This window comes from Leucopleurus acutus (assembly GCF_964270905.1).
Source record: "Leucopleurus acutus genome assembly, chromosome: 4".
Lineage (NCBI taxonomy): Eukaryota > Metazoa > Chordata > Mammalia > Artiodactyla > Delphinidae > Leucopleurus > Leucopleurus acutus.
In genome coordinates this window covers 114,160,106-114,173,154 of record NC_139146.1, presented here as the reverse complement: position 1 = coordinate 114,173,154, position 13,049 = coordinate 114,160,106, and positions in this window count along the sequence as shown.

Sequence of the window (13,049 nt, the reverse complement as noted above, 5' to 3'; positions counted from 1 at the left end):
TTCCAATTTTGACTATTTATGACAGACTTTATAAGGTAGCTGTGGTGAAGTAAAAAGAGTAAAGTTAGGAATCCCAAGTCATGGAGTCAGTAGTCATGGGTTTGAGTCTTGACTTTTACTATAAGCCTACTTGAAGATTAATTTACTGCTCTAGGCCTCAGTTTATTCAACTAAAAAAGCAAATGTTGACAGAATTACCCAATTCACAGTCACTATCAAAATTAATTGAGAAATTAAAAATAAAGATAATTTATAGAGGAGGGCTTCAGATGGAGGAGGAGTAAGACGCAGAGATCAACTTCCTCCCCACAGATACACCAGAAATACATCTACACGCGGAACAACTCCTACAGAACACTTACTGAATGCTGGCAGAAGACCTCAGACTTCCCAAAAGGCAAGAAACGCCCCACGTACCTGGGTAGGGCAAAAGAAAAAAGAAAGAGACAAAAGAATAGGGACGGGACCTGCACCAGTGGGAGGGAGCTGTGAAGGAGGAAAAGTTTCCACACACTAGGAAGCCCCTTCACTGGTGGATATGGAGGGTCGGCAGGGGGGAAGCTTCAGAGCCACGGAGGAGAGCAGAGCAACAGGGGTGCAGAGGGCAAAACAGAGAGATTCCCGCACAGATGATCGGTGCCGACCAGCACTCACCAGCCTGAGAGGCTTCTCTGCTCACCCACTGGGGTGGGCAGGGGCTGGGAGATGAGGCTCAGGCTTTGGAGGTCGGATCCCAGGGAGAGGACTGGGGTTGGCTGCGTGAACACAGCCTGAAGCGGGCTAGTGCACCACAGCTAGCCAGGAGGGAGTCCAGGAAAAAGTCTGGAACTGCCTAAGAGGCAAGAGACCATTGTTTCGGGGTGCACGAGGAGAGGGGATTCAGAGCACCACCTAAACGAGCTCCAGAGAAAGGCGCGTGCCGAGGTTAACAGCGCGGACACCAGAGACAGTCATGATACGCTAACACTGCTGCTGTAGCCACCAAAAAGCCTGTGTGCAAGCACAGGTCACTATCCACACCTCCCCTCCCGGGAGCCTGTGCAGCCCGCCACCGCCAGGGTCACTTGATCCAGGGACAACTTCTCTGGGAGACCACATGGTGCACCTCAGGCTGGCCTCTGCCAGCATCACGCTGGCCTCTGCCAGCTCAGGCTTGCCGTGCATTACATACCCTTCCCTCCCCTTGGCCTGAGTGAGCCAGAGCCCCTGAATCAGCTGCTACTTTAACCCTGTCCTGTCTGAGTGAAGAACAGACACCCTCAGGCAACCTACACACAGAGGCGTGGCCAAATCCAAAGCTGAACCCCGAGAGCTGTGGGAACAAAGGAGAGAAAGGGAAATCTCTCCCAGCAGTCTCAGGAGCAGTAGATTAAATCTCCACAATCAACTTGATGTACTCTGCATCTGTGGAGTACCTGAATAGACAACGAATCATCTCAAAATTGAGGCGGCGGACATTGGGAGCTACTGTAGACTTGGGGTTTGCTTTCTGCATCTAATTTGTTTCTGGTTTTATGTTTATCTTAGTTTAATATTTAGAGTTTATTATCACTGGTAGATTTGTTTATTGATTTGGTTTCTCTCTTACTTTTTTTTATATATATATATATATATATTTCTTTATCTATTTTTCCCTTTTCTCTTTTTGTGAGTGTGTATGTGTATGCTTTTCTGTGTGATTTTGTCTATATAGCTTTGCTTTTACCATTTGTCCTAGAGTTTTGCCTGTCCATTTTTTTTTCTTTTTTCTTTTTTAGTATAGTTTTTAGCACTTGTTGTCATTTGTAGATTTGTTTATTGGTTTGATTGCTCTCTTTTTTCTTTCTTTTCCTTTTTATGACTTTTAATTTTTTTTATTTTTAGTAATATATTTTTTAATAACTTTATTTTATTTTGTTCTTTCTTTCATTTTTTCTTCTCCCTTTTCTTCTGAGCCCTGTGGCTGACAGGGTCTTGGTGCTCTGGCCGGGTGTCAGGCCTATGCCTCTGAGGTGGGAGAGCCGAGTTCAGGATATCGGTCCACCAGAGACCTCCCAGCTCCACGTAATATCAAATGGTGAAAGTTCTCCCAGAGATCTCCATCTCAATGCTAAGAGCCAGCTCCACTCAACAACCAGCAAGCAACAGTGCAGGACACCCTATGCCAAACAACTAGCAAGACAGGAATACAACCCCACCCATTAGCAGTGAGGCTGCTGAAAATCATAATACGGTTACAGACATCTCAAAACACCACCAGATGTGGTTCTGTCTACCAGAAAGACAAGATTCAGCCTCATCCACCAGAATACAAGCACCAGTCCCCTCCACTAGGAAGCCTACACAGCCCACTGAACAAACCTTAGCCACTGGAGGCAGACACCAAAAACAATGGGAACTAAAAGCCTGTAAAAGGAAGACCCCAAACATAGTAAGTTAAGAAAAATGAGAAGACAGACAAACACACAGCAGAAAAGGGAGCAAGGTAAAAACCCATCAGACCAAACAAATGAAGAGGAAATAGGCAGTATACCTGAAAAAGAATTCAGAGTAATGATAGTAAAGATGATCCAAAATCTTGGAAATACAATGGAGAAAATAAAGGAAACATTTAACAAGGACCTAGAAGAACTAAAGAGCAAACAAACAATGATGAACAACACAAAAAATGAAATTAAAAATTCTCTAGAAGGAACCAATAGCAGAATAACTGAGGCAAAAGGACAGATAAGTGACCTGGAAGATAAAATAGTGGAAATAACTACCGCAAAGCAGAATAAAGAAAAAAGAATGAAAAGAATTGAGGACAGACTCAGAGACCTCTGTGACAACATTAAACACAACAACATTCGAATTATAGGGGTCCCAGAGGAAGAAGAGAATAAAAAGGGACTGAGAAAATATTTGAAGAGATTATAGTTGAAAACTTCCCTAATATGGGAAAGGAAATAGTCAGTCAACTCCAGGAAGTGCAGAGAGTCCCATACAGGATAAATCCAAGGGGAAACACACCAAGATACATATTAATCAAACTATCAAAAATTAAACACAAAGAAAAAATTTTAAAAGCAGCAAGGGAAAAGCAACAATTAACATACAAGGGAATCCCCATAAGATTAACAGCTGATCTTTCAGCAAAAACTCTGCAAACCAGAAAGAAGCGGCAGGACATATTTAAAGTGATGAAAGGGAAAAACCTACCAGCAAGATTACTCTCCACAGCAAGGATCTCATTCAGATTCGACGGAAAAATTAAAACCTTTACAGATAAGCAAAAGCTAAGAGAATTCAGCACCACCAAACCAGCTTTACAACAAATGCTAAAGGAACATCTTTAGGCAGGAAACACAAGAGGAGGAAAAGACCTACAATAACAAACCCAAAACAATTAAGAAAATGGTAATAGGAACATACATATCGATAACTACCTTAAATGAAAATGGATTAAATGCTCCAACCAAAAGACATAGACTGGCTGAATGGATACAAAACAACACCTGTATATATGCTGTCTCTAAGAGACCCACTTCAGACCTAGGGACACATAAAGATTGAAAGTGAGGGAATGGAAAAAAGATATTCCATGGAAATGGAAATCAAAAGAAATCTGGAGTAGCAGTTGTCATATCAGACAAAATAGACTTTAAAATAAAGACTATTACCAGAGACAAAGGACACTACATAATGATCAAGGGATCAATCCAAAAAGAAGATGTAACAACTGTAAATATTTATGCAACCAACATAGGAGCACCTCAATACATAAGGCATACTAACAGCCATAAAAGGGGATATCAACAGTAACACAATCATAGTAGGGGACTTTAACACCCCACTTTCACCAATGGACAGATCATCCAAAATGAAAATAAATAAGAAAACACAAGCTTTAAATGACACATTAAACAAGATGGACTTAAATGATATTTATAAGACATTCCATCCAAAAACAACAGAATACACTTTCTTCTCAAGTGTTGATGGAACATTCTCTGGCATAGATTATATCCTGGGTCACAAATCAAGCCTTGGTAAATTTAAGAAAATTGAAATCATATCAAGTATCTTTTGCAACCACAACGTTATAAGACTAGATATCAATTACAGGAAAAATCTGTTAAAAATAGGGACACATGGAGGCTAAACAACACACTATTTAATAACCAAGAGATCAGTAAAGAAATCAAAGAGGAAAAAAATACCTAGAAACAAATGACAATGAAAACACAATGACCCAAAATCTATGGGATGCAGCAAAAGGAGTTCTAAGAGGGAAGTTTATAGCAATACAATTCTACCTTAAGAAGCAAGAAACATCTCAAATAAACAACCTAAACTTATACCTAAAGAAATTAGAGAAAGAAGAACAAAAAACCCCAAAGTTAGCAGAAGGAAAGAAATCATAAAGATCAGATCAGAAATAAATGAAAAAGAAATGAACAAAATGATAGCAAAGATCACTAATACTAAAAGCTGGTTCTTTGAGAAGATAAACAAAATTGATAAACCATTAGCCAGACTCATCAAGAAAAAAAGGGAGAAGACTCAACTCAATAGAATTACAAATGAAAAAGGAGAAGTAACAACTGAAACTGCAGAAATACAAAGGATCATGAGAGATTACTACAAGCAACTATATGCCAATTAAATGGACAACCCAGAAGAAGTGGAAAAATTCATAGAAAAGCAGAACCTTCCGAGACTGAACCAGGAAGAATTAGAAAATATAAACAGACCAATCACAAGCACTGAAATTGAGACTGTGATTAAAAATCTTCCAACAAACAAATGCCCAGGACCAAATGGCTTCACAGGCGAATTGTATCGAACAATAGAGAAGAGTTAACACAGATCCTTTTCAACTCTTCCAAAATATAGCAGAGGAACACAAAATGTAGGAGGAACACTCCCAAATCATTCTATGAGGCCATCATCACTCTGATACCAAAACCAGACAAAGATGTCACAAAGAAAGAAAATTACAGGCCGATATCACTGATGAACATAGATGCAAAAATCCTCAACAAAATACTAGCAAACAGAATCCAATAGCACATTAAAAGGATCATACACCATGATCAAGTGGGGTTTATCCCAGGATTGCAAGGATTCTTCAATATATCCAAATCAATCAATATGATTTGATTTGATTTATAAACAAATTGAAGGAGAAAATCCATATGATCATCTCAATAGATGCAGAAAAAGCTTTTGACAAAATTCAACACCCATTTATGATAAAAACCCTCCAGAAAGTTGGCATAGAGGGAACTTACCTCAACATAATAAAGGCCATATTTGACAAACCCACAGCCAACTTCATTCTCAATGGTGAAAAACTGAAAGCATTTCCACTAAGATCAGGAACAAGACAAGGTTGTCCACTCTCACCACTGTTATTCAACATAGTTTTGGAAGTTTTAGCCAAAGAAAGCATAGAATAAAAAGAAATAAAAGGAATCCAAATTGGAAAAGAAAAAGTAAAGCTGTGACTGTTTACAGATGACATGATACTATACATAGAGAATCCTAAAGATGCTACCAGAAAACTACTGGAGCTAATCAATGAATTTGGTCAAGTAGCAGGATACAAAATTAATGCACAGAAATCTCTTGTATTCCTATACACTAATGATGAAAAATCTGAAAGAGAAATTAAGGAAACACTCCCATTTACCATTGCAACAAAAAAGAATAAAATACCTAGGAATAAACCTACCTAAGGAGACAAAAGACCTGTATGCATACAACTATAAGACACTGATGAAAGAAATTAAGGTGATACAAACAGATGGAGAGATATACCATGTTCTTGGATTGGAAGAATCAATATTGTGAAAATGACTATATTACCCAAATCAATCTACAGGTTCAATGCGATCCATGTCAAATTACCAATGGCATTTTCCACAGAACTAGAACAAAATATTTCACAATTTGTAAGGAAAAACAAAGGACCCCAAATAGTAAAAGCAATCTTGAGAAAGAAAAACGGAGCTGGAGGAATCGGCTCCCCAACTTCAGACTATACTACAAAACTACAGTAATCAAGACAGTATGGTACTGTCACAAAGCAGAAATATAGATCAATGGAACAGGATAGAAAACCCAGAGATAACCCATGCACATATGGTCGACCTATCTTTGATAAAGGAGGCAAGAATGTACACTGGAGAAAAGACAGCCTCTTCAATAAATGGTGCTGGGAAAACTGGACAGCTACATGTAAAAGAATGGAATTAGAACACTCCCTAACACCATACACAAAAATAAGCTCAAAATGGATTAAAGACCTAAATGTAAGGCCAGACACTCTAATACTCTTCAAGGAAAACAGGCAGAACACTCTATGACATAAATCATAGCAAGGTCCTTTTTGGCCCACCTCCTAGATAAATGAAAATAAAAACAAAAATAAACAAATGGGACCTAATGAAACTTAAAAGCTTTTGCACAGCAAAGGAAAACATAAACAAGACGAAAAGACAACCCTCAGAATGGCAGAAAATATTTGCAAATGAACAAAGGATTAATCCCCAAAATTTACAAGAGTAGCTCATGCAGCTCAATATCAAAAATCAAACAACCCAGTCAAAAAATGGGCAGAAGATGTAAGCAGACATTTCTCAAAAGAAGATATACACATTGTCAAGAAACACATGAAAGGATGCTCAACATCACTAATCATTAGAGAAATGCAAATCAAAACTAAAATGAGGTATCACCTCACACAGGTCAGAATGGCTATCTTCAAAAAATCTACAAACAATAAATGCTGGAGAGGATGTGGAGAAAAGGGAACCCTCTTGCACTGTTGGTGGGAATGTAAGTTGATACAGCCACTATGGAGAACAGTATGGAGGTTCCTTAAAAAACTAAAACTAGAACTATCATACGACCCAGCAATCCCCCTACTGGGCATATACCCTCAGAAAACCATAATTCAAAAAGAGTCATGTAGCACAATGTTCATTGAAGCTCTATTTACAATAGCCAGGACATGGAAGCAACCTAAGTGTCCATTGACAGGAGAATGGATAAAGAAGATGTGGCACATATATACAATGGAATATTACTCAGCCATAAAAAGAAACGAAATTGAGTTATTTGTAGTGAGGTGGATGGACATAGAGTCTGTCATATAGAGTGAAGTAAGTCAGAAAGAGAATAACAAATACCATATGTTAACACATGTGTATGGAATCTAAGAAAAGAAAAATGGTTCTGAAGAACATAGGGGCAGGACAGGAATAAAGACACAGAAGTAGAGAATGGACTTGAGGACACGGGGATAGGGAAGTGTAAGCTGGCACGAAGTGAGAGAGTAGCATTAACATATATATAACACCCAATGTAAAATAGATAGCTAGTGGGAAGCAGCTGCATGGCACGGGGAGATCAGCTTGGTGCTTTGTGACCTCCTAGAGGGGTGGGATAGTGAGGGTGGGAGGGATACACAAGAGGGAGGGGATATGGGGATATATGTATACATATAGCTGATTCACTTTGTTATACAGTGGAAACTAACACAACATTGTAAAGCAATTATACTCCAATAAAGATGTTAAAAAAAAGCACATAAATTACAAAAAAAAAGATACTTTGTAATCTGTAATATACTGGCCACCATATTATGTGGTATCTTATATGCGTAATGGGTATAGATATGCATCCAGAAGTATTCTTTAAACAGACCTTTATTAGGAACTTCATCCATCTTTAAGGGAATTAGTCTGCTTTCATTATACAACCCTAAGCTTTTCATATTTTCTTCAACTATTTTTTTCCTCTTTCACTTACTGTTTCAAATAGAAAATCTGTTCTTTGTTTTTTTTTAAATAGTGCTGTATTCTCAATTTCTTCAGGAATTCAATATGGATGTCCCCTCCCAGAATAACTCAAACTTCATTTAAGTGTTTGCAGTGTGTTGATTCTTTCAGAAACCTTTCTCTGGGCCTATAGTCCCCTGATAATCTATAGATATAAGTAAGTAGCTGTTCCCTATGTTATTTTCATTTGTCCTTTCTCTCACACACACTTACTTTTTAAAATTATTTCTTGCTCAATGTCAAAATACACTTTATTGTAATAGTTAACCCTCATATAAAAGAAAAAGTAACTGTTATGATTGACCATGCTTTAAAACGAATATACTCTACTTTTATTAACAATGATTATAAAAATTAAAATTCCTAATATTTATTTTCTGCCAAACATTGTTTTTAGGGGCTGTGTAGGGTAGCTTTCTGCATCTTAAGCCCATTTCATTTCTAATCGTACACGGAGGGTTATGGGGGGAAAAAGAGAAAATTCTTGGACTTCATTTCATCCCTGCTTACATATTCACATAACTCTCATAAGCATTTTATAATTTATAAAAATTGCTCTGGAGGTGAGACTCAAATATATGAGAAAGTAAGACGCTGAGGTATTCAGTCTCTATGGCCCAGCAAAGCGCAGTCAGTGCAAGCGGGCAGTGCCAGGACTGGTGCAATGGGGTGCAAATCAGGGCCAGGACAGGAAGCCAGGACTTGGAGGGCAAAACATAGCTCGTGAGGTGAAAGAGGGAGAGGGAGTGGCCAGGATCAGATATTCTAAGCTGAAAGAACAGTACACAAAGTCAATGTTCTTTAGGCAACGTAAGATGAAGCAAGAGGGAGTTAGTGAGGAGATGAGGCGTAAAGACGGGGAAGGGACACGTTGAATCAGGACACGTTATCAAGAGTTATAGTGTTCAGTTCTAGCCCTGGTGCTGCTGTTCCACAACAGCTCACCCTGCTTACGTTCACCTACCCAAGCCTGGCAGCGTCCCCCAAACAACTTCTGCAATAGGATAAAACACACTAGGGGAGCAAAAATTATGCTTAGATGTTTGACCTCGATTCCTCCAAGACACCATCATATCAGTCCTGCCTTGGTCAAGCGTAGACTGTGTTGCTTCAGGAACAACACTCGATTGTGGCAGGAACAAGTGAATTCATTCCCCTGACCTGAAATAGGCCCTGAGACCATGTGTCCAAGTTCTATAAGGGAGCAAAACACCCAACTTTAAATCCCTATTCCTTGAAGCACTAAAATGAAGTTAGCATTTTTCACAGAAAGATAACTGAGTATCCTACAACAAAACTCTAGTCTTTCTCTTTGCAAAAGCAGACTAACAATTTCACATACTTAAAAGAAAAAATGAGCATGAGGATTCTGTTTTGGAGTCTCCTAGGACGAGAGCACATACACTTTTCAACCAAATTTATTAACCTCTCTAAGGGAACAACACATACATGTCATCAGTTTGCAACGTAGTGTCATTAAGCTATTCCATGTTGATTCTTTTTCATTGCTCTTCTGTGTCGTTAGTGGTTTGTGGGTGCATGCTGGAAATGACACAGTGAACAAGCTATCCGAGTCTTAAAAATAAACTCTTTGGCAAGGGTTTGTATCTGTAATTTTGGGTGGAATTTTGGCACATAAAAATCAGTTCCTTAAATGATTTTGTGTGTGTTTGTATGTATGATGAATTAGTTGTACAGAGTTCTCACATAAAGAGAGAATGAAAAAGCAAAAGCCATAATCAGATCATTTTTCTATCTCAAAATATGGCATTTTAGGAAAATTCTTTATTCTGCCATAAACTCATAACTAAACATGTTACTATCTTCCTTTCTTTGCATATGTTTATTCTAATTATTTTTTACTTTTTTTCTCTTGTCATTAAAAATACATACACTTAGAAAGTGGACTTTGCTTTTAAAGATCATCTAAAGACCAAAATTAAATGTACCCCTATATTAAGCAAGCCCCCCTCACATACACTTACATAGATTATAAATCTATTAGTGAGAATTATTATTCAAGTTTAGAGACAGTCTTAAAATGGAAGTGGTAGCCAATGAAACATAAACTCATTTTATCACCATTAAATTTGATACATGTATTATTAATATTATTTGAGGGATAAAAGATTACTTGTCCAAGACTGGTCCCCAGCAGGCTGGTCTTCCACAAGAGGAGCTGACCCCCTACAAACCTCCTTGAAAACTTGCCGCTGCCCTGTCCTTAAGGCAACAAATCTGGGTCAAGCCAAGATGGGGACCACCACCATCTTCATCAAAGCAGATTAGGGGTAGAGCTTCCTCAAACAGAAATGCTGATGTGCAAATCCCGCAGCATCCTGCCTTGTTACTCAGTTCCACTGGGACCCAGTCCCCTGATCACACCAGAGTTGGGGCCACTGCTCTCATTCCCCATGGGTGCACTAATTTGCTAGCAAAATAAGGCTGGGGGAAAGGTTATTCCACACCACACTGCTATCATATCACAGTCCCTGCTCAGGCCAGGTGACGGATGGATGTTCTGTAATCATGCTGCTTAAGACCCTCCTGTGACCTGAAGGACAAAGTCTTTCTCCCAGGGTTGGAATTCTGGCTTGGCTAGACTTCTGGGTCTGCCCAAGAGCACATGGACAGCCAGAGTCCCACACATCTGCTGCTGTGCCTGTCTCCAAGGTTTTCCTCAGAATGCTGCTCAGGCAGGTCTGGTGTGTGTGTGGTCTACCTATGTGCTCTGTTGGCATGATAACAACTACAATATAAATAACAGCTACTATATAATAACGATTTACTGTGCTAAAGACTATTAGACTTCGCAACAACCCAAAGCAGTAACAAAATTATCTTTATTTTAGAGGTGGAAATGGAAGACAGAAGAGGTTAATTAACTTGCCCTTATCTACTTAGATAATAATTGATGAGGCCAGATTTTAAACTCATATGGGACTTTAAAGCCTTTGCTCTGAGTCTATATAGTATCATTTCAATTATTCAAACTGTTTAAATAGAGGAAAATTAATTACCTTGTTAGCTAAGTGCTAAACCATCCTTATATCACTGTTGACAAAACAAAGTTTACTGCAATGGCTGAAACTTTACAGAGTGCTGTTAGAGGTCAAGTGTTCAAACTCCTCTTGAATAGCAAAGAGAGGCAGGTGTCTGCATCTAAAATTTGTGGGCCTGGAGCAAAAGAGCAAATGGAGGATGACATAACCCATGTCTAATATTTAAAGTTTATTCATCAAGCTAATAATTCATCAGTGAAACGTTCTGTCCTCCTACCTTGATAAGTATACTTTAATAGAAATGAGATCAATATATACGCATGTACATTTTTAATACAGCTATGCTTTTTTATATGACTGAAAATCAGCAAAGTATCAAAGATAGCTTAGCTAAATTATTATTGTGCTTGTCTGAATGTTCTCTTTAGGCCTGTTATGCTCGAACAAATAATCAAATTAAGAGATACATAATTCATTAAGTATTATATGTTTTTGATAAAATTTATTTTTGCCTTCATTTCAGGAAAATATATATTTATATTTTATAATCAATATTTTCACATCATTTGGGTTCTAGTTACAGCAATGAAAGATAAGCCACTATTTATCAGGACATTGTAGCTCTTTGATGGAGCGTTTTAATTAATTTCCATTCAGAGAATCGTCATTTTTCTAAGTTACACCTGAATCTTTTTATGACATTTAAAAGGCATTCAATATATTTGGAAATTAACCATGAATTTTACAAATCACTTTTAAACTCTGTGATGGGGTCATATACAATAAATTATTATAGAAATTATTGCAAAATATTTTAAATGTAGCATATAAATCACTATCACCTATATAGCAATTTTACCTCTTCTTAAAGCAGTAACTAGGTCCATACCATATTTAAGTTCTGCTTTAAATTTTTTCAGTACTAGGATATTATTTTAAAATTTCAAATGTAGTATCTTGCTATATATTTTTTTTCAGATCTCTCTTCAGTCAGGACTACAGTTGATCTGTAATGTCTGGAAAAACAGTCTCTATAGAAATCAGTTTGGGAATTATTTGTATGTGACTCTTCTTCATAGCCATGCAAATATTTCCATGTCCTCATTTCTTCCATACATTTTAAAGGAATGTTTCTTTTGTTGCACATTTTATATGCAGTTTCTTACAATTTAGGGTGAAAATTTTTTTCTAAATTAAAAAAATAATCATTTAGAAAGTGAAATATCTGTTTTGGTTTTTCTGTATCCAGTAACTGTGAAGAGAACAAATTCAAAATTATTTTTATTATCCATGAAAGTCCATGATTCACTGAGAATTTTTTGTTTATTAGCTTAATTCTTCTAGTGCCCCTCATGTCTTTTCAAAATGGAATCTAACTGCTTTATCAGTTTTGAGTTTACATTTTCTTATATACTGAAGAGTTCTTAGGAAGAAATTCAGCAGGAAGGAAGTCAAGGGAATAAACACCTTGACCTCTCTCTCTTCCTTCTTGCTGATAGCACGCTCTACCTCCCCACCGGTCAAATCCAAGGGAAGCCAGCAAACTCATGTAGAAGCTGTTGGTTGCAGCCCAGAGCACTGAAATCCCTCTCAAGGATTTGGTTGGCATGTCCATTCCCCAGCTGCTGCAGGTGCTTCTGCTAAAGGCTAACCCCCGTACCCTTTTTAAAAGAATTACCTTTGGGTGATTGAGGTCACCTTACCTGGAGGCTCCTGGGAGTAACAAATCCTCTGTGACTGACTGCGGAGGTGCTACAAAAACCCTGCTCCCCTGCCTCAAGTTGGAAAAGACTGTGCCACAATTTATGCTCCAAAGCTCCCCCTGGGATCCTGGAATTGTACCAATCTATATTTCACATGAAACCACATTCTTCTGAGGCTCCTTCTATCTGCCTTCCCTGCTGCTTTCTCCTGATGAAGCCCTGGGGCAGAGAGCAGAATGAAGATGGGTAGACAGTAGATCTGAAGATCTACTAATGGGAGCTATCACACACACTGGAATCTTATACAGCTGGGCCCACCCAAAACACACTACCCCAGTCTTCCTCACTAACAGATCCTGACTTTGAGAGTAAAATCTACTCTCCACATCTCTTGAAGCTAGGGATGGCTAGGTATCCCAATTCAGGCCAATGAGATGTAGGCAGAAGTCTCAGGGGAGACCGTCTCTTCCTTCCTAATTAAAAAGACAAAGATACACTAGAAGAAAGACATTTTGCCCTTTTCCCCTTCCCCTTCT